This window comes from Ursus americanus, chromosome 12, assembly GCF_024610735.1.
Source record: "Ursus americanus isolate L20-20 chromosome 12, mUrsAme1.1.p, whole genome shotgun sequence".
NCBI classification, from domain to species: Eukaryota; Metazoa; Chordata; class Mammalia; order Carnivora; family Ursidae; genus Ursus; species Ursus americanus.
The window spans coordinates 19,155,516-19,176,943 of NC_142138.1; positions in this window are offsets into that span (position 1 = coordinate 19,155,516).

Here is a 21,428-nt window from a genome sequence, read left to right on the forward strand (position 1 = left end):
GAAGGGCAGACTTTACTACCCCCCATTTTACAGAGGAGGAAACTGAGGTTCAGAGAATTTACCTGACTTGCAAAGTTATGATATGAATGAGTGGTAGAATTAAGACTGAAATGTGTGTGGGCTTTCTGTCTCCAGGTCACAGCTTAATCCTCTACCTTTGGGCATTACCTTCCCATATGCTGCTTTTTGGGAATTTGGAATAGCGCCCCCTTTCTCCCAGCAGGAATGGGAGGCACCCAAAGGGACCAGGTTGGTGAGCAAAACATTAGCTGGGTCACTGTCCCCTCACACCCCTTGACACAACCTACACAATCTACGGGTGGCATCCTGCTCTGCACCCCCCAACTTCACTCTTGGATCCTGTTCTTCTTTCCCCATCAGAATCCTTCCTCACCTTTGGACCCTGTCCATTGAGCAGCTCTGGTCCTGGGGATGCCATGCTAAATGGCTGTCACAGACAGGAAGTCTGTGACTGGGGACTATGCTTTCCAGGGCTCACCCTGATGGGTATGAGGACAGAATCCATTACCCAGGTCCTGCCTGACCTGACCCCCCCAAAACTCTGTCCTCATGAAGCTCCCCCTTCTATTTAATGTCTCCCCTATCACCGATGTCTTCTCTGGCAGCAAAGGACACCGTGTGATACAGTGCTTTGCACAGTGTGCATGCTCCATAAATATTAAATGATGACAGGATATTTTTTTCAAAAAGATGAAAGTTCCACCTCTTAGAACTCTCCTCTGTTGTACATCTTTGCCAAGAGTGGGTTAAGACGGTCCGTCTTTTAGCAAGAATCAGGGTTTAGAGATTAGTGAAGTGAGAATTGGTCAGGTTTAATGGCACAGATAATATTTTATTTTTATTTCAATTTTAATACACTATCAACATGCAATGAAGTAAGATATACGGCAACACTTGAGGAAGGAACTGCCCTCCAACTTATCTTCAGTTACCAATTTGGGACCAGTTTGTGAAGTTATTTTTCTGCCAGTCTTGAGAATCTCGGAAAATTTTGGCTTCATCAAAATGATGTATTAGGAAGGGTAAAGGTCACCTTAAACTTTGCACAAGAAATCAGAGTAGTGTTTGACCATGACACTTGGAAATTCTTCCCCCCAAAGATATAAAGAAGCTAGAAAAAAGGAAAACTTCTGTCCTCCGAACAATGAACTTTCTTCATTCTCTGATGGCATTCAAGATATTTATTTTGACCCCAGATACCATTAGATGTACAAATGGCTTAGCAAGGTAGGAAACTGATCTAGCTATAAGACCTTCAGGGTTGTAATTTCTTATTTATGCCTGTGGCTCCATTAGACTGGGCATCCTTCAGGTCTGGAACCACATCTGATTCACCTTAGTGTCTCTATCACCCAGCACACTGTCTGGTACATAGAAGGCACCCATTATAAGTTTGATGAATAACAATACTAATAAAAATAGTTAACTGGTGTTGAGTATTTACAATGGGCCAGATACCTTTGAGTATTTTATCGGTAGCATTTTACACTGAATACTCAGTCTAACCTTATAGGGTGGCATAATGGATTGAATTGTGTTGTCCCCAAAATTCATTTGTTGAAGTCTTAACCACTGCCTCAAAATGTGACCTCATTTGGAAATAGGGTTGATTGCAGATATAATTAGTTGCGTTAGGATGAGGTCATCAATGTCCTTATAAAAGGAGAAATTTGGACATAGACACACACATAGAACACATGTGAAGATGAAGTCAGAGGTTAGGATGATGCATCTACAAGTCAAGGAATGTCAAAGACTGCCAGCAAACCAGCAGAAGCCAGGAGAAAGGCATGGAACAGATTTTCCCCTCACAGCCCTCAGAAGAACCCAACCCTGCCTATATCTTGATCTCAAACTTCCAGCCCCCAGAACTGTGAGACAATATATTTCTGTTGTTTAAGCCACTCAGTTAGTGGTGCTTTGTGACAGTAGCCCTAGGAAACTAATACAACGTACTATTATTATTCCCATTTTATAACTGAGGGAAACAGAGAGGAATTAACTTTACTTGAGATCAAAGACAGGACGTGTTGAGACCAGGACAGGCACTCAGGCCATCTGACTCCCCATGACTTACTACATGATCTTCTGTCATAGGATGATGTCCCAGCCCGAGGCACCTAAAGAAGCTGCTTCACCTCTTGTTCTTGGTTTCCTCTTCACTGAGCCAAATGCATTGAGTTCCCATTCTGGGCACCGGAATGCTTCCATAAATGTAGGAAATAGATCCTTGTCCCTCAGAGTTGACAGTACTATTGGAAAGTGAAGAGCTTACAACATACCAGGTGCTTCACACAGGGTATGCCAGACAATTCTCACACCACATTGTGAGGAAATTGAGACCTACAAAGTGACATTGTCAGCCTCTTCACAGCTGGCAAACAACAGATCTGAGAGGGCCCACCAGATCTGACTTGAGGACCCATGCCCTTTCTATTCCTCCTATCACCCTGCAAACCTCCACAAAAGAGTCCAAGACCAAGTTGTGAGCAAGTGAATAATAATGGCCCCCACATGACTGATCAGGGCTCAAATCAGCTCCTGCAAACCCTGATACTGCAGCAGTGACGAGGACAAGAGAAGCAGTTAGAGAGGTGCATGGGTATGTGTATCCAGTGGTTTGGGATTTGAACACTCATCGTTAGCTTATTTAACTCTCCCAACAGCTCAACAGGGAGATTGCACTTACATTCTGGATAATGTTTCTCAACGGGAGGAGTTTTTGCCCCCCCCAGGAGACATTTGCCAACATCGGGGGCATTTTTGATGATCACAACTTGGGGAGCGGTGGGGGAAGTGCTGCTGGTCTCTAATGAGTACAGACCAGCAATGCTGCTAAACATCTTACAGTGCACAGGACAGTCCACTCTCCTAACAAAGAATTCCTGTCCCTAAGGTCAGCAGTGCTGAGGCTGAGGAATCCTGCTCCAGTTGATGAAACTGAGGCTTAGAGGGGTTGAGACATTTGTTCAAGTTCACGCTGGCAGTTAAATGATGGGGCCAGGATTCGTAGTCAGATCTCTTGTCTCTAGGCCTAGTGTACTTTTTACTCCATTACACTACCCTCTTTTTTATATCAAACACATCCTAAGTTTTTGGGAAAAGGAAATTTTGAAATGTTGGTTGGAAAAATATTTCTGGTAGCTGTATTGTGAGGAGAAATAAGAGAACTCAAATGAGTCCCCTGTCTTGAATATACTCTCCTCTCCAAACTGCTTGGCTATAGTAAATGCTGGGGTACCCTGTCCAGATCCTCCCGTTCTCCTAGCTGCTGAGCCCCTGTCCAGTAATTGCCCTGACCCAAGAGAGCCACCCCGCCCAACGTCAAGGCCCCTGGTGGCTGATGGGTAGAAAGGTCCAGTCCCCTTGCTTCAAGATGGGACAACTCTGAAGAGCCATTTCAGCTGCAGAGCCCCCACAGCATTGGCTGAGGCCTCTTTGCAGTTTAACGTATCCCTCTACCAGTCCTGCTTCTCTCACCTCCTCAAAAGTGCTATTTTCCAATAAACTTCCTACACACAAAACTCCATCTCAGAGTCCTTACCCTAGGACACCTGATCTAAGTCACTAGTTAAAAATGATCATTTAAGGACCGTAAATAGCTCATGATATAACAATAAGTGACGAAAATCATACCAAAACTAGATATATGCTATGATACCAATTCTAATGAAAGAAGATGGTATAGTGATTAAAAGCTTGAGTTCCAGAGAGAGACAAACCTGAGTTCAAATACAAGCTCAAGTTCTAGCTGTGTAATCTTGAACAAATTGTATAACTCCTTTGAACCTGTTTTTTCATCTACAAAATGGAGACAATAATAATAATACCTACCTATTGGATTGCTATGTTAAGAGTAAATGACATGGTACATGTAGAATATTTAGCACAGTGTTAACTCTTTCAAAAAAGACTGGAAGGAAATCTGGTACGATGTTAACACTCAGGACCCATGAATGTTAGGGTTATAGGAGATTTTTCTTTTCAATTCTCCATACTTCCTAAAATTCTACCATTATCAAATTATAAAGGACATTATGGTTGCAGCATGCCTGCCTCCATTCCAGCTGTGCCTGATTTCCATTTGGGGATGCATCTGCTTCAGAGATGCTGGCTCTGTATTCCCAACCACTACTACCATGACCAGTGTGGAGCTTTTAACTGAGACTCATCCAGTCAGCTTGTTGGGTCCTGGTGACCCCAGGGATTGTTTCAGGGTAGGCACATGACCTAAGCCATTCCAATCAGAGTGAGTGTCTGGACTTTTGCTTGGAATACTGAGACAAAATAGGACACTCTGTGACTTGCTGTGAATGAGGAAGCACTTCTCTTGGGAGCTTTGATAGCCGTCTTATAACCACAAGATGAGCCTGCCTTAAGGTGAATACCTTGGAAGGCAGAGCTGAGAAAAAAGCAATCTCATCCCTAGTGACACATTGACTCTCTGGATCAAAACACAACCTATCTCTAGACTTTCCAATTACATGAGTAAATAAAATCCTACTAATTATTCAAGCAAATTTAAGTTGGGTTTTCCATTACTTACAACATAAAGACTTTTGAAACACTTGCATTATTTTCATAGTCAGAAGTTAACAATTGAAAGTATATTTAAAAATACCACTCCTTCCACAGGGCCAAGGTCAAGCCCCTCTTCCTCCAAGACTGGTCGCAAATTGCACCAGTCCAGGTTGGCTTTCCTATTAGTGAATGGCTCTAGTCCTCATTGCCTGGATCTTCATCTGACATTAAATGAACTCATGCCTTCTGTTGCTTTCTGTCCCAGGTGTATGTATTTTGTCTTCCCAGTGAGTCAGAAAATGGCTCTTGAGAGTAGGGGTCACGTCTTATCATTCTTTCATAAATTTTACACTGCCATTTTAGAGATCCCACAGAGTCATTTTTCCTAGGTCTCACATTTATGAAAAGCTTCGATTTAGACTTTAACATTATCTCCAGTGTGTCAAATGTACTCAAATAAAAAAAAAGATGTTTAAAGAGGAAAACAAAAACAAAACATTATCTCCAAAATATATTAAACAAATAGTTGTACCTTGTATATTAGACACATTAATTTGTCAGTAAACACATTAGCTTGCCAGAAAAATGATTGAAATACACAATTTCCATTATCCTGTTTGGATGTTTCTAATTTTTATATATAGAGAGAGGAATTTCCAGAGATTGAAGACATCCTCTAAGATGTCCTTGGTACCAAGTACAGTGCCAAGGAAAGCAGTTACAAACTCATTTCATTTTCAAAGCTCGAAGGAGCCTCAATTCATCTAGTGTAATCCTCTTACATTCTAGTTGAGGAAACTGAGGCCACACAGGTAGAGGGACTTTCAAGGCAGCACCATTGATTGGTGACAGAGCCAGGCCTTGAACTCAGGTCTTCTAGGTATCTACTAAAAACTCATTACATTGACTAAAACCATACCAATAGAACTACCTACAAAGCGCTGTGCAAATTCACCTTGTAAGGTGCTCCATAAATGCTTCGATAAGAGTTTTAAAGCAGGTTCAAAGTTGTTAACTCATTTTTCAACTTGTCCAAGGCCCCATATGATATAGAGCACTAGGCTGATGTAGGAAGGGATTTTTCTCCACCAGTCAGTCAGGTGGCTTATTTCAGCCCCCGGAGTAGCTGTTAATCAGGTTTCAATAGACTTCAGCGTTTCACTCAGAACCTGTTGGCAATCCTAAAACTCTACCGATCCTGTCATCTTTGCAAAATGAGCTCAGGCTATGGCCCCATCTGTTTTCAGTTTTATTGAGGAATCCCTTCAGAACAGTTCCTGCTGCAGCATTAATATGGACCTCAGCAGGGACCCCTTTCTTTACCCCGAGCTGCTCTCTCAGGGTACAAAATGATGTGCTCCCGCTCCCAGAGATTTAATGGCAACAAGGCAAGTTTGTAATGTGCTCTTTGTCCCAATGCCAGTCCAGTTCTTCCCATGCACAGAGTGGTAGCTATTTGGAGTTAGCAATACTCTTCTCTGGGCTGTCAGACCTGATCCACTTTTCTCCTTACAGCTTTGCAGAGAATTCTCCTGCCCTGCTTCTTGATTTTTATGAAACCTGTTGAACCACTCCTGTGACACTTCTGCATCTTTTTATCCCAACCTCCTTGCCCAGGCAGATCTAACACAAATATCATCTAATACACTGAGCAACTACTATGTGCCCAACTTGGATCTAAGCAGAGTACCTCAAACTTGTGACCACCTGTGGTAGGTATTTGCTCTCAGCAAAGAAAACTAAGACTTCAGAGAGGTTAAGTAACTAATGCAAAGTCACATTATTAAGAAATACTGATGTTGGGATTTTTGAACCCAGGCAGTTCAATTCTAGCGTTAGGACCCTTTACAAATGTACTAGCCTATCTTGAAGTTTATGAAATTGATTCCCTTGGGATCTGCTCGCCTCATAGCCACCCATAAGCAAATGACCACCAGCCCTACCTTGATAGTAGGCTATTCATTTGGCACTATAGTCACAGTGCTTAGTCACCATACAGTACATCTCCAGTTTTTGATGCAATGTTCCATGAGTCATTATTTGCATATAACACCCAGTGTATAGCGTTCTTTTTTAAAAAAATATTTTATTTCTTTATTTGAGAGAGAGAGAGAGGGCAGAAAGAAAGAGCACATGAGTGGGGGGAGGGGCAGAGGGAGAGAGAGAAGCAGACTCTTCTTTGTGTAGGGAGCCCGATGTGGGCAGCAGTCCCAGGACACAGGGATCATAACCTGAGCCAAAGGCAGACACTAAACTGACTGAGCCACCCAGAAGCCCTCAAATTATAGTTTTATAAAATGTTATTACTGGGGGAAAGTGGGCAAGAGATCCTTCTATATTCTTTCTTAAAAGTGAATGTGAAATTACAATTTAAAAAAACAAGGGAAATAAGAGCATTGCAAAATAAAAATTAATACATGTTTAATTAAATGTTTACAAAATGTAATATGGCAATTGGTTCAGTGTAATAAGTCAATGACTATCATTTTTACACATAAGTTTAAATCACAAAGAAAATTATTTTTAGCAAACTTAATATTATAAAAGTCCTTTCAAATTTTGTATGGTGAAAAAAAATTGTATGATTTTGGATGTGAGTGCATTGTAATGTGTTTGGTATGATGTGGGTAGAGCCTTTACCAGTAAGAATGTCTAAGGTCTTCAAATGACCCTGTTTAGCCCCTAGTCCTCTTTTCCTACCTCCAATCAAGTATGATCTCTAGAAATGGACTCAAAACTTACCATCTCTAAAACTAGGCTCCTTCTCTCTCAAATAACTATTTATTTCTATATTCTCTAAGCTGCCAATGGTCCACAAATTGGCACAATCTTTCTGAAGATAAATTTGGCAATATGTATCAAAAATCTCAAAATTCTAGTATCCTCTCAGTGAAGAAATGATAGTTCTCATTTTTGGAGGACTGGGGGCCTCAGAGTGATGAGGTTGGGTGATTTTTATTGTTTTCTTTGTATTTTTCTGTATTTCCTAGTTTCAATAATTGGGAGAAAAGGAAACTGAAAAAGGCAATTCTGATGTTACCAGCCATGAGAGGACTCCTTAATCTGAAATTCAGTGTTATTAATAGGACACACAAAAATCATGAAAAATGAAACAATATTAATACAAGAAGTATATACAAAAAAGAAAAAATTTTCAAGTAGGTATTAGAAAGCTCAACTTCTTAAGATACAAAGGAATGCAGATGAAAAGCTAGGTAATCATATTTTATCTAACAGATTGGTGAAGATTAAAGAAAATTATAATACCCAGAGTTGGTATGAATGTAGGAATTCAGGTACTGCTAGTGGAAGTATAAATTCTTATAATCCTTTAGTAGTAATTTGGTGATATGTACCAAGAACTTAAACAATTCTCTTACCCTTGAATCCAATAATTCTCATTCCAAGAATTTGCCTAAGAATCCAAGATGTACACAAAAATATTTATGCAGAATGCTGTAAAAATTTATATAGGAATGTTGTAGAGTTCTTTATAATAGAAAAAAAGAAAATAATCTAAAACGTCCAACATCAAGAGAATGGTTAACTATTATACATTAATATTATGGAGTACTGCATACCACATTAAAAATGACAACAGATAAATATTTGAAGACATAGAAAGATAATTATACTGTTTGATAGAAAGGGGGAAAATCAGATTACAAAACGAGAAAAATACAAACTTATTTACATAAATACCCTCTCAACACATACATAAACGCATACTCACACTTAAATATAGGAAATAGAAATTTTGGTTATACACCCCAATTGTAAAGATCATTTATCTGAATGGTGGAATTAAGGAATATTGTTCTTTTTGATTTGGCCTATTTTTTTTTTTTAAGTAGGCTCCACTCTGGGCACAGAGCTCAACATGGGGCTTGAGCTCACAACACTGAGATCAAGACCTGAGCTGAGATCAAGAGTTGGATGCTTGGGACACCTGGGTGGCTCAGTTGGTTAAGTGTCTGCCTTCAGCTCAAGTCATGATCCCAGGATCCTGGGATCGAGTCCTGCATCGGGCTTCTTGCTCAGCAGGGAGCTTGCTTCTCCCTCTGCCTGCTATTCCCCTTGCTTGTGCTCTCTCTCTCTCTGACAAATAAATAAATAAAACCTTAAAAAATAAAAAAGAGTTGGATGTTCAACTGACTGAGCCACCCAGGTGCTCTTGATTTGGCCTATATTTTTAAAACAGAAACAAACGAAAATATTAATTACTTTTGAAATGAAAATAAAACCCAAAGCCTTTTAAAAATAAAACAACAAATACAAAGTATATTTAAGTGCCTTCTGAATAGACTAGATCTTACCTCTGGAAAACAGTTATAGACATAAGGTCAAAAGAACCCTAGATGCAAATATATAAAATAGAGTTAATGGTGCCATTTTTTGTTCACCATTTTTTGTGGGTGTTTGAGGATTAGAAAAGAAAGTGAATTTAAAGAAGACACTTCAAAACCACATCTGTTTTATTATTGCTGTTATTATACTTGATAATATGCTATATCTTCTATGAAAAGACATGTCATCAAGAAAAGGTTTTTTTGTTTGTTTTAAGAAGACCGTTCTTATTTTTTTTTCCTATACACTTTGTTATATAACAGTGAGTCTAGTAACCGTATGATCATCTCAATAAATAAGGGAAACGCATTTGACAAAATCTAACATCTTTTTGTGATAAAAATACTGAACAAACAATATAAGGGAACTTCCTTAACCTGATAAAGGGCATCTACAAAAAATTTACAGCTAACATCAATCATACCGGTGAAAGTCTGAAAGCCTTCCCCTAAGATGAGAAACAAAACAAGGATGTGCACTCTCAAGACTTCTATTCAACATTGTACTAGACATTCTAGCCAAGGCAATTAGGCAAGAAAATGAAATAAAAGGCATCCAGAATGGAAAGAAAGAAACAAAATTATGTTCTATTTGCAGATAACATGACCTTGCTTACAGAAAATCCTAAGGAATCCACCCCCCACACACATACACACACAAAACCTATCAGAGCTAATAAACAAGTTCAGCAAGATTACAAGGTATAAGATCAATACACTAAACTCAATTGTTCAGGCACCAGTGTCTACCTCCACAAAACAAAAAACAAAAAATCTCAATTATATTTATTTACACTAGTAATGAACAATCTGAACATTAAAATAAGAAAATAGGGGCGCCTGGGTGGCTCAGTCGGTTAGGCATATGCCTTTGGCTCAGGGTCCTGGGATCAAGCCCCACATCTGACTCTCTGCTCAGTGGAGAGTCTGATTCTCCCTCTGCCTCTCCCTCCTTCTCATGCTCACACACTCTCTCTCTTTCTCATAAATAAATAAAATCTTTTTAAAAAAATAAGAAAACAATTTCATTTTCAGTAGCATCAAAACTAATAGGAATAAATTTTTTAAAAAAGAAATGTAAGGCTTAAACACTGAGAGCCTCAAAACATTGTTGGGAGAAATAAAAGAATTTCTGCCTAAATAAATAATAAGACATCCCATGAACTGGAAGACTTAGTACTGTTAATATGGCAAAATACCCCAAATCAATCTAGAATTCAATACAATCCTTATTAAAATTTCAAGTGCCTTTTTTTTTTCAGAAATGGACAAGATGATCCTAAAATTCATATGGAAATGCAAGTGACTCAGAGTAGCCAAAATAATCTTCAAAAAGAAGAACAAGGGGGCACCTGGGTGACTCAGTTGTTAAGCGTCTGCCTTCAGCTCAGGGTGTGATCCCAGCATTCTGGGATCAAGCCCCGCATGAGGCTCCTCCACTGGGAGCCTGCTTAATCTCCCAATCCCCCTGCTTGTGTTCCCTCTCTCACTGGCTGTCTCTCTCTCTCTCTCTATCAAGTAAATAAACAAAATCTTTAAAACAAAAAACAAAAAGAACAAATTAGAAAGACTCATACTTCCTAATTTCAAAATTTACTACAAACCTACAGTAATTGCAACAGGGTGGTACTGGCATAGAAGTAGACATATGAATGAATGGAAAAGAATTAAAAGTCCAGAAATAAATATATACATCTATGGTCAATTGATTCAACAAGGGTGTCAAGACAATTCAGTGGAGAAAGAACAGCCTTTGAACAAACGATGCTGGGAAAAAGACATTCACATGAAAAAGAATGAATTTGGACCCTTATCTCACACGATATACAAAAATTAACTCAAAATGGATCAAAGACCAAAATGGAAGAGAAAAAATTATAAAACTCTCAGAAGCAAACATAAGTGTAAGTCTTTGTAACCTTGAGCTAGGCAATAGTATAACACCAAAAGCACAAGCAACCAAAGGAAAAATAAATTGGACTTCATCAAAATTAAAAATTTTTATATGTCAAAGGACACTACCAAGTAAACAAAAAAACAACTCACAGAATGGGAAAAATATTTGCAAATCATATATCTGATAAGGGTCTAGTATTCAGAATATATAACAAATGCTCACAACTTAACTATCAAAAGACAAACAACCCAATTTTAAAAAGGGAAAAGGATTTGAGTAGACATTTCTCCAAAGAAGATATATATCCAAATGGCCAATAAGTGCATGAAAAGATGCTTAACATCATTACTTATTAGGGAATTGCAAATCAAGCCACAATAAGGTATCACTTCACACCCATAAATAATGGCTTTAATAAAAAAGACAGACAATAACAAGTATTGGTGAAGATACATAGAAATTGGAACCCTCACACATTGTTGGCAGAATTGTAAAATGGTACACTCACTGTAGAAAACAGTTTGGTTGTTCCTCAAAAAGTTAAACACGATGCTACCATATGGCTTAGCAATGCTAAGTGTAGGTTTATACTAAAGAGAATTGAAAATAGGGGCACCTGGCGGTTCAGTTGGAGAGCATACAACTCTTGATCCTGGGGTCTTGAGTTTGAGCCCCACGCTGGGTGTAGAGGTTACTTTTAAAAAAAGAAAATTGAAAATATATGTTCACAGCACAGTTTGTACATGGATGCTTGTAACAAGTATTCAGAATAACCAAAGGTGGAAACAACCCAAACGTCCATCAACTGATGAATGGATAAACAAAATGTGGTATAGTCATATAATGGAATATTATTCAGCCATATCAGGGAATAAATTACTGACTGATGCATGCTACAACGTGGATTAACCTTGAAACATTATGGTAAGTGAAAGAAGCCAGACATAAGGCACCATGTAGTACATGACACCATTTATATGAAATGTCCAGAATAGTCAAATCCATAGAAATAAGGTTTCTTTTTTGGGTTGATGAAACTGTTCTGGATTTAGGAAGTGATGATGGTTGCATAACCTTATGAATATACTAAAAGCCACTGAACTGTACACTTTAAATGGTGGATGTTATGGTATGTAAATAATATCTTTTAAAAAATAGAGTGAGTCTGGGGGCAATGTGCCAGTCTCAGCTGAACCAGACTCCCATTTGGGTGGGCAGCTGGCTTGGAAGCTGCAGTCCCAACCAACTAGAGCCTAGAGTGGTAGCCAGCTGTGCAGTTGCTAGGAAAGCCAGAGCAACGTGTGTGTAAGGGTTAAGCCTAGAGCTGGCAACAAGGGAGGGCTGGTAACTTGCACAGCTCTGACTTCTTCCATACAGAGCAACAAATTTCCTCACATGCTCTTATCTTTCCCTCCTTGATGTCATTTGACTTTTTAAAGACGAAGCTCAGGACTTGGGTTGCTCTTCACCTACAGCACCAACCAGCCATTGCAATCAGCTTACACAATGCTTCCTGTAATCACCTTTTCAATACTAATAGAAACAGGTTTAAAAGATTTTATTTTAAAATTTAGCCAATAAAGTTAAGTGTTTCTCAGGAAAATGAGCACTGGAGTATTGTCATCCTCTCCTCCCTCAGAGTTTTGTCAATATTTTATCTTCATTAAAGAGGCTAAAGATTTTCATATTTCCCAAACCGAGCCAACCTGAGGGGCATTGTCTCCCAATTCTCTTAACTGTGCACCGCGCACAGTTCTTTTTCTGTGCACTCTAGGCCTGGGGAAAGCAAGAGCTGGAGCTAGGTTTCCGAGTCTTCCCTGCCTGGGTTAAGGATCACCTGTGATACTAATAATTGTTGTCTTTGGTAACTTCGACTTGAACAGTAACAAAAGGTATAAATCACCCCCAAGGCTCTTAATTACTCCCATTAACAGTTGCTTTGTTATCCCGGATGCAGAGCAGTTTCACTGCTCTGTGAGTACACACTGTGAGTACAGAGCTACAAGCCTGGCTTCAAGCCAGGAGTTAAAATAAGTTATGCTAAATGGATGGCTCAATTGTTCCCCTGGACTCTCTCTAGGTTTGGGGGATGTGGGCCTAAGCGAATGAACACTATAGGAGTCGGGGGTCTGTGCATCTTCTAGGAGTTCCTTGGGGTGTTGTGCTGCCTCTTGCCATGGTTATTTTATTTTTCTAATCTTTCTTAGTTTTGCTTCTAGCGTCAGTGTTTTCTTCCTCCCTCCCTCTCCTTTATCCTACCCTGTGCCACTACAAATCTTTCTCCTTTTCTTCCACGCACTTGGTAACTGGCAAAAAAAAAAAAAAAAAAAAAAAATAGGGGTGTAAAATTTAGGAAGAAAATCAAAAAAGAAAGAAAGAAAAAGAGAAAGCCACTCAGCTGGGGCATTTGAGCTGGAAGTCTGGAGATTTTAAGCTCTCTTCTTCAAAAAAATGCCACAGTGCTCAGGTTACCTATACAGTCAAATCTCAACTCCTCAGTGAGGAATTCAAGAAGCTCCATGATGTGGCCCCAACCTCCCTTCAAGTACACACCCAGCTGCCATTAAGAACTGTGATCCTTTAGAGCACAGGCTTTGGATACTAGGTGGGGGTCTGACCCAGCATGTTCATGTCCTCTCTATGTGACCCTGGATAGATCATTACACTTGCTGCATGACCTTGGATAGATCATTTACACCTGCTAAGCCTCAGATGTCCCACACGTACTTACCTTACAGATCAGGAGGTTAAATGAGATGATACCTGATAGTGCTTAACATAGTTGGCACAAAGTAAGTTCTCAAAAATGGGAGATGCCACCTGATGATGGTGAGAATCTGAGAAGTGTGCCCTTTGTTTTCAATTGCTAATTAATTCTGAAGATTTTCAGGTCAAATGTCCCAACCGTCTTCACCAGCACCCTGCCCCATGGCTCTGATTTCCTCTGTCTTCTCCATCCATGCTCTCAAAACTTGCATTAAACCTTTAAGCTTCCTTTGCCTTCCTAAGCCTTCATTCTGCCTTGAATTCTGCCTTCCCCACCGGGATTTAAACTTTTTGAGGACAAAGATTATGCCCTGCATGTTTATGAAGTGAACAAATAAATAATAAAGAAATGAATTATTATGAAGAAATATATGTCAAGTGAACACAGACCTTTTAGAAATAATGAACCTTTTCTAGACATTCTGATGTACTGAGTCTTGAAACTGCTACCTACTAAGAAATACCTCAGGAGCCTTAAATAAATTCATTTGGTAACAAAAAAGTATGCTCCTATTTTTTTTTCCTTCCCCAAAATCTTTTTGTAATTTCCTTTCCATTGAATCAGCCAAAACAGGACTACTTCTCCATCAGGAGCCAACCCCATCTTTCCTTGAGATCAAGGAATCTCCTTCTAACACATGATAGAGTTCAGGTTCTGTTAGTGGAGTCAAAGAACTGAAAAGGAAACAAATCTGTCTCCTTCGGTATCTCTGTCTCTCTGTTTCCACATATATATACAAACGTATAAGAAGTTATCAAAGTCTCAACAGTGTTTATATCTGGGTAGTAAGAATTTGGATGATGTTAATTTTCTCTCTCTCTCTCTTTTCTTTCTATAATTTCTAAGATCTCTACAATAAGTATTATTGCCATGGTAATTAGAAAAAAGTTGAAAGAGTTCTATGGAAGGAAAAGAAAGCCCCCTTAGATAGAAATATATGCTAAAGCCCTAAGTTCAGATGGTCTAAGACAGTTCTAACTGAATACTGGATTCCACTGACCCCAAAGTACACTCTTTTTATCTGTGTTATGATGGTCTAGATGAGATCCTCCTTTGTAAACTTGATTCATCTAGGAAAACAAGCTCGAGACAGGAGCCAAGGGGCCACAGTCTCAGCTTGCATAAGTCATTTGCATCCTGGCAGTTATATGCCTGTTGCAGCTCCAAGTGCACTGGGAACATTGAAATAAAGCTCTTCCAAAGTCAGGTATCAATGTCCATAGTTGAAATAAACAGCATACATGATCCTATCTTCATTATTTTCACTATTATTACCATCAACATTTATGAAACTCTTGCTACTTGCCAAAAATAGAATTAAATGCCTGCATTATCTTACTCAACCCCACAACAACCCTGAGGTAGAAATTATTATTGTTTTCTATATAACAGAGAAGGAAGCAGAAACTTAGAAAGTTTATCATCAGAGAAAACATTCACTTTACCATATTCTACTTTAAAGCAGTTCATGGAAGAAAGATATATAGACAATTAGGTGAAGAATCTAGTTTTGGAAAGAAAAAGAGGGGTGAGGGAAGGCTGCCAATCTAAAGTAAGTCAAAACACATATGAGTCTCTGCAGCTCAGAATTGAGACCTACTAAGTCTGACAAGGGACAGAAAGACCACAGGAAAAATGTTTGCACTTAAGGGTCAGTATTTCCAAAATGTGTAACCTGATCAGAACTCAGGACTGCCTCTGTACACATTGAATACAGACTGGCCCCAGGCTGGGTGGCAAAGATCTTGAATTAGCATGCTATCTTAATAATTCAATAGTTCTTTTTCTAATAATTAAATTATTATTTTTAAAGGGTTAGCATATCTGAGATCTCTTATGTCCCTTTAACACGCTTTATTTTTGTTGTTGTATAGTTTTATTTCATTGCTTAGGCTAAGGTGAAGCTGTAATTCAGTTTAAATGCTACATGTTACAGGCAAGCTGCTTACAATATATGGTCTCAGGAATTTTTGGAAACTTATCTTTAGATGTTATTGGCACAAAATAACAGCCTAGAGTTTGGTCCTCTGGGTATAAAGGACAAATAAAGTTTCCTGTGACTTGACAACTTATAAAAGTTAACTCTGCCACAAAACATGTGGGGGGAGAGAGGCTCTGAAATCTTTTTCTAGCTCTGGAATTGAAAAACCAGAGAGGGTTCTAAGAATCTAGACAGTATAAGACTATAATCGGGAAAAATTCAAGACTTCTAATTCAGAAGTGACAAGCTACAGACTGAGAAAATTTGCAAAAGACACTCTGATAAAGGACTGTTATCCAAAATATACAAAGAACTCCTAAAACTCAACAATAAGAAAACAAACAACCTGATTAAAAAATGAGCTGAAGACCTTAACAGACCACTCACCAAAGAAGGTATACAGAAGGCAAATAAGCGTATGAAAAGATGCTTCACATCATAGGTCATCAGGGAAGTGAGAATTAAAACAACAATGAGACACCACTGCACACTTCTTAGAATGGCCCAAACCCAGAATGCTGGCAACACTAAATGCTGGCAAGGATGACAGGAGCTCTCATTCATTGCTGGTAGAAATACAAAATGGTACAGTCACTTTGGAAGACAGTTTGGTAGTTTCTTAAAAATTTAAGCATACTCTTATCATGTGATCCAGAAATCATGCTTCTTGGTATTTTCCCAAAGGAGGTGAAAACTTTTGTCCACACAAAAACCTATATGCAGATGTTTAACAGCCTTATTCATAATCGCCAAAACTTGGAAGCCAGCAAGATGACTTTCAATAGATAAATGATAAATAAACTGAAGTACACCCAGACAATAGAATATTATTCATAACTAAGAAGAAATGAGCTATCAAGCCCTGAAAAGACATGGAAAAACCTGAAGGCATATTAGCAAATGAAGGGAGCCAATGTGAAAAGGCTATACACTGTATGATTCCAACTATATGATATTCTAGAAAAGGCAAAACTATGGAGACAGTACAAAGACCAGTGGTTGCCAGGGATTCATAGGGAGGGAGAGAGAAACAGGTGGAGCAATGAGAATTTTAAAAAACTATTCTATATGATAGATACTACAATGGTAGGTACATGCTATTATACATGTGTTAAAACCCATAGAATGCATAACACAATGAGTGAATCCTCACGTCAACTATGGACTTGGGTGATAATGATGTGTCTTTGTAGGTTCATTGACTGTGGTGGGAAAGGCTGTGCATGTGTGGGGATAGCAGGTATATGGGAACTTTGTGCTTTCCACTCAATTTTGCTGTGAACCTAAAACTTCTTTAAAAAATAAAATTTATTCAAAAAAAAAAAAAGAGAAAACTCTGTGTGTGTGTGTGTGTGTATGTAATAATTATCATCCTCTTCTTTATTTACAAGACTAAAAAGGGGCAAAATTGTGAAACTGGAGCAGGTTAAACTCTACTTTGAGTCCCTGTTCCCCATGCTAGAGTTCACGGGCTTCTCTACCACATGCCAAGTACGGTGTTTTAAATCTATGGAACAGTGGTGAACCAGTCCTACCTTCATAAAGTTTACAGTTCAAAGCAGAAGGGAGGCATTAAACAAGTAATTACAGTAATTACACATATGGTTGATTGAATAGTGATAAGTGCCCTGAAACAACCTAACAATATCAAACCAAGTCAATGGACTCAGGGATGGCTTCCCTGAAGAAGAAATTTAATCTGCAGCACAAAGTTGGCTAGAAGCAAGGCAAGGCAGGATGTATTCTCAGGTTGTGGGTAGAGTTGGATGGAGAGAGGCTGGGCATAGGAAATACTACAAAGACAGGGTCTGAGGGAGGAGGGCCATGGAGCATGAGGGTGAAACTAAAAGGCCCAGATGACGGCATAGCTAAAAGTAGGAGAGGAGGGGAGAGATACAGCTGGAGAGATGGGCGGGGGACAGACTGTAAACTATGCTAATAGCAAGGGTCAGCCACTGAAGGATTTTAAGCAGAAGGGTGAAGGTATCTTATCTCTCCTTTTATTTCCAGAACCTAACCCAATACTTAAAACATCTTGGGAGACTCAATAAACATTTGAGAAAGGAAAGATGGAAGGAAAATGAGGAAGAGATGGACACACTCATTTACTCAATTATTTATTATGTAATAAATGAAATTCCAGTTGTCTGGAATTGGCAGTGCACCCACTCACATAATTCATTTTCTGAGTGAAACCATCGTGGCTATCACCATCACCATCATCCATTATTATTCAAAGAATCATTTTCTTCTTAAAAACCCACAATATGTTATTAAAAATTTTTATTATAATTTAAAATCAGAACATTCTCTTGTCAATTCTCTATGTCCAAGATCTGGGGGCCACTTTACTTTCCATGTTTGCCATATCTGAAAATTTATGTGTACCTCTTGATGAGAGATATAAAACTCAACAGCTACTTTACTACTAATGATGAGAGGTATTGGTTTTTATTTGAAACCATTGCTCTTTAATGACCAAAATAGCTTTAGTACTTTTCCTAGGCTAGACAAAGGAATATTGATTTTCCTTTTTTTTTTTTCCCCCTGCTAGAAAAAATCTTGCTAAAGGAATAACTCAGCTAACCTGGTTCTTTTGGCATTTTCTCCCATGGTTCATCTGGGATTCTAGAGTATACAGAAATTCTAAGAATGAAGTGTTCTCCTTGTTGGCAATGCTATCCGAAAGGTAATTTACTTTTGTTTAGAGTCTAAGAGAAGTCCCTTCTGCTGTTTTGTGTAATGTCCTCTTCAAACAAATAAAAAATATGATCAAGTCTCATTTAAGTAAGGAGAAAATACTTCCGCAAGTTATGAGAGATGAGAGGAAGGTAGAGGAGGTAGCCATACTTACAAATTGAAGAAAGGCAAGACAACTGGAATGCAGATGTTCCTTAGGACCCTGGGCAAATATGAAAAGGGAGAAAAGGAAGCAGGCAACAAACTGAGGAGGCCTCAGACAGCTCTCCCCAAAGATGCCCAGGCTCCCTGGCAGCACTGAGCTGGGCTCCCCACAGACTGTGGACAGCATTTCCTCTTGTATTCCCAGAACTCAAGGGGCTGTCTACACTATGGTAGATGGTTTATAAATGTGTGTTAAATGGAATGGATGGAAGAAAACGCTGAGTGGATAAATGACTAAATAAACAAAAACAAACCAATACATTTTGGCTGCTACATATTGGAAAGGGAACACATAGTCACCATCTTGAAATTACTTGATCATGCTACGGTGTATTCAACAGAGCTAATCAGGATGTACTTGTATGTATGGGGGCTGAGGGGGAAATATAGGGTGAATGGAAGAGTGTTCTGAAAATACTTGAGGTGACAGGTCACAAACTACTGCCTGTGGGCCAGTCACCCGTTTTGTAAATGAAGTTGTGTTAGTTTTATTTTTTGTTATTTTAAGATTTTACTTATCTTTTTACAGACTTATTTAGAGAGAGAGAGAGCACACAAGTAGGGGGAGGGGGAGAGGGAGAGAATTTTCAAGCAGACTCCCCCTGAGCATAGAGCCCCACATGGGGCTCAATTTTATGACCCTGAGATCATGACCTGAGCTGAAACCAAGAGTTAGATGCTTTGACTGACTGAGCCACCCAGGCACCCCTAAGATTTTATTTTTAAGTAATCTCTACATCCATCATGGGGCTTGAACTTATAGCCCCAAGATCGAGTGTTGCATGCTCTACCAACTGAGCCAGCCAGGAGCCTCAAACAAAGATGTATTAGAACACAGTGACACCCAATCCTTTATGTGTTGTTTTTGGCTGCTTTCAGCTATAACGGCAGAATTGAGTAGTTGCAACAGAAAGCATATCACCACAAACCTAAAATATTTATTATCTGGACCTTTACCAAAAATATCTGCCCACACCTGCTTCACGTTGGAGGCAGAAAAGGATCAAATCCAAGGAGATCTAAGCAGGCAGGATCTGATGTCAGAGGACACTCAAGAGAGTCAGAGTATGAGGCTGAATCTCAGACACATAAAATGCTACAATTGAAAGGGAACTCAGATTCTACTGGATCAACCTCCTCAACTTTAGAAGAAAAGACTTTGGCTCAGAGAGGAAAACCAACTGGCTCAAAGTCCTACAGTCAGTTAGTGGAAGCTCTAGGACTAGCAGAGACCAGGAGAATTACCAGATATGGACTGTAACCAGATGTTGCTCAGAGGTCCAGGGTGAGTCTGTTCCCTGACTGTAGCAGAGACACAATACCTGGGATCACATCACATCCTGGGGCTCAGGGACACATGACTATTTATCTTAAGAAAAATGCAGTCTCTAGGTGAAGAAGGGAGAGGACTTCCTTCTCAAATTAATTTTAGTCTTCTGGACTTATGGTTGATTTTATCATCAAATATGTAAGGGTCAATGCCACCCAACTCAAAATTAACTTTGTAAGAAGCTTGGGGAGGATGAGGAGCACTTGGCAGATGGGTGTGGGTTGTTTTTTTTTTTTTTCCTATCCAAGAAGCCTCATGGAGGAGCAGTTTTGATGGATCCCATTAAGCATTCTGTCAGTTGGTAATGCCTACTCCCAAGGCATTCCAAAACATAACATTCTGGGTAAATTATTAAATAAAGACATTGCCTACCAGGCTTGGAGCCACTCTAACACAGACCATGTTGAAGAAAAACAATAGCTTCACAAAATCCCAGAAACTCAAAGTCCTGAAAGGTTAAATAAAGCCCAGACATGTTAGAGCAAGGCTTCACTGGTCTTGGTCTGGGAAAACACTCCACCAAGTATCACTGGCTAAACAAACAACCTCCTTGCCACCAACCTTGTAGGCCAAGAAGGAGTTCACTGAAATGGATTGCTTTCCTGTGGCTATGGAGTGTTAGCCTCTATCCTTAGGAAATGGTGTCTGTGGAAGAGACAGAAGAGCTCACATGGCCAGTCCCTTGTTCTGTTAGGTAAGGAAACCAGGGCCCAGAGAGGTATGTTTATTGCCACAGCTCACAAAACATAAAACAGTTGCAGAATCTTGGCCTCTTTTCAACATACCACACATAAGAAAGCCTACCGTAATGCCTAGCAAATAGGAAGCACTCAACAAACATTTGCAGCATGAATGAATCAATGAATAAATTCAACAACTGCACTCTCTGAATGCCTTATATGCTCTGTACACAGTTTTAGGCTCTGTGGATATAGTGTTGAGCAAGGTCCCTGCCATCATAGAGTTCACATTTATGTGTTTGAGTGTGTGTAAGGAGTAGTAGTCATCCTTGTTGTCATAGTAGTAAGGTGGTAGTGGGGCAATTGGGGTAATGTATGTTGAACAGAGAAATAATTACAATAACTAACACTTAATAAACATTTGCTGTATGCCAGCCAGATACAGTTCTAAGCACTTTGTCTTAGTTAATTTGGACGGCCATAACAAAATACCATAGACTGGCTTAAACGAAAGACCTTTATTTCTTGATGTTTTGGAGGCTAAGAAGTCCAAGAGCAAGGTACTAGATAATTCCGCTTCCCAGTGAGGGCCTTCTTCCTGGCTTAAAGATTGCAGCATGCCCAGTGTGTCCTCACAATGTGGAGATGGAAGAAGCTCTGGTCTCTCTTCTTATAAGAGCACTAATCCCTAATCCTATCATGGCAGCTATACTCTCATGACCTCATCTAAACCTAATTACCTCCCAAAGATCCCACCTCCAAATACCATCTTATTGGGAGGTTAGTGCTTCAACATTTGAATTTGGGGAGGACACATTCAGGCCATAATAGCACTGTATATAAACCAACTCCTTTAGGACTCTCGATAACATGTGAGGGAGCTACTCTTATGCCCCTATTTTACAGATAAGGAAGCTGAAGCACAAAGAGGTTAAATAGCTTGCTCAAGGTTATACAGCTACAAATGGCAGAACCAGGAGT